The sequence below is a fragment of the Sceloporus undulatus genome, chromosome 1 (assembly GCF_019175285.1).
Source record: "Sceloporus undulatus isolate JIND9_A2432 ecotype Alabama chromosome 1, SceUnd_v1.1, whole genome shotgun sequence".
Taxonomy (NCBI): Eukaryota; Metazoa; Chordata; class Lepidosauria; order Squamata; family Phrynosomatidae; genus Sceloporus; species Sceloporus undulatus.
Window position 1 is genome coordinate 206,224,295 of NC_056522.1, and position 1,615 is coordinate 206,225,909.

The following is a 1,615-nucleotide window of genomic DNA, read 5'->3' on the forward strand; positions in this document are numbered from 1 at the left end:
GAGGTACTCGTGATAGGTACCTTTGCTCTAGGGAAGGAACTTTGGGGCTGTTTGACTCCGTGCTGAACCCTGTGGCATAGGAGGAGCACAACACTGTACTCCTGCACTAAAGAGTATTTATGGTAGCAAAAAACAGGAGAAGACACCACACATTACAACAAGGAACTGCTTCCTACTTCATACCCATTTTGCTGACCTCTTTTATCCATCCCCATGTTTTTGAGATTGTGCAGAAATAACTTAAAAGTTACTATTTTCTGCATCCTTAGTGAGAAAAGTGCTACAGTGGGCATAAATAATATAACCAGTCATTGCTATGTAAACCAATCTGTCTTTTAGTAGCCTTCTCAGTGAAGCCTTTTCATCCCTTCCCACGCATGTTCCCTTTTTGCCCATTACAGCTTTTTCTCTTTTCCTGCCCCATTCCTACTAATCTACCAGATGCTGCTGCTACACATTATGGCAGAGAGCTCTGCCACCAGACACAGCCTCTCTGTGTCTTTTCTTCCTCTCCCACTTCAGGCATGGTGACACTATCATTATCAGGCTTTTCTCCTCCCCAGCACAACTCTAGCATTGGGTGCTGCTGGCAGTGAGGTGAAAGAAGGGAAGGGCACATCATGACAATCACATCATAGGGTAAGGAAAGGAAGGAGAGCATCAACTCACATCTGTTGCTGTATGTCATTTTACTCCTGGTGGGTTTTAAAAAAATGGAGGTCTATTTGTCAAGCCCTACTTTTCTACCCAAGTCTCACTAAGACAGTTAAAGGCTCTTGAGAACAGATAGTAGCAGATTTGCCATTACAACCATTTGAGGCAGGAGGACAAGTACCTGCCCTCTGGAGAGAACAAGGCCAGTTCCAAAAAGCAACCAACACAACTCTCCACAGAATCAGCAGTGTCCAAATGCCTGGCTTTCAGGTGCCTTTCCTCAAACTTAAGTCTGTCCCAAGGCTCCTCTTGGAGCCAGCCATGGCCAGATGCCTGATTCTGAGCTGTCTCCTCTCAAAACAAGGTGTTTGGCCACTGGTTGAGTCTAGTGGGCAGCTTGCTGGTCTTTTTCTAAGCAGTTTTAGGAGCCAGCGTGGTGTAGTGGTTTGAGTGTTGGACTGCAGCTGCATTTACATTGAAGAAATAATCCGGTTTGACACCACTTTAACTGCCATGGTTCATTGCTATGGAATTCTAAAAACTGTAGTTTTGTTGTGGCACTGGAGCAAAGTTCTAGTGCCACAACAAACTACAGTTCCTAAAGTTCAATAGCAATAGGCCACGGCAGTTAAAGTTGTGTCAAACCGGATTATTTCTGCAATGCAGATGCTGCCTGTGACTCTGGAGACCAAGGTTCACATCCCCACTCAGCCATGGAAACCCACTGGGTAACCTTGGGCAAATCACACTCTCTCAGCCTCAGAGGAAGGCAATGGCAAACCGCCTCTGAACAATTATTGCCAAGAAAACCTCATGGTAAGGTCGTCATAAGTCAAATTGACTTTTAAGGCACACAGCAACAAGATGATGATAACTCTCCAAAGCCTGCCAGTAACCCACTCCATGCCAGAGCTGGAGATATAGGAGAAGCTCTGGAGTAGTCTTGCTAGCCTTCCACAAG

General features: G+C 45.6%; 1 protein-coding gene across 1 annotated transcript in view; it reads left to right on the plus strand.

Annotated features, from left to right (window-relative positions):
- The window catches only part of CHN1 (chimerin 1), a 131,656-nt gene that overhangs the window by 123,307 nt on the left and 6,734 nt on the right, over window positions 1–1,615 (plus strand). The window lies entirely within an intron of this gene.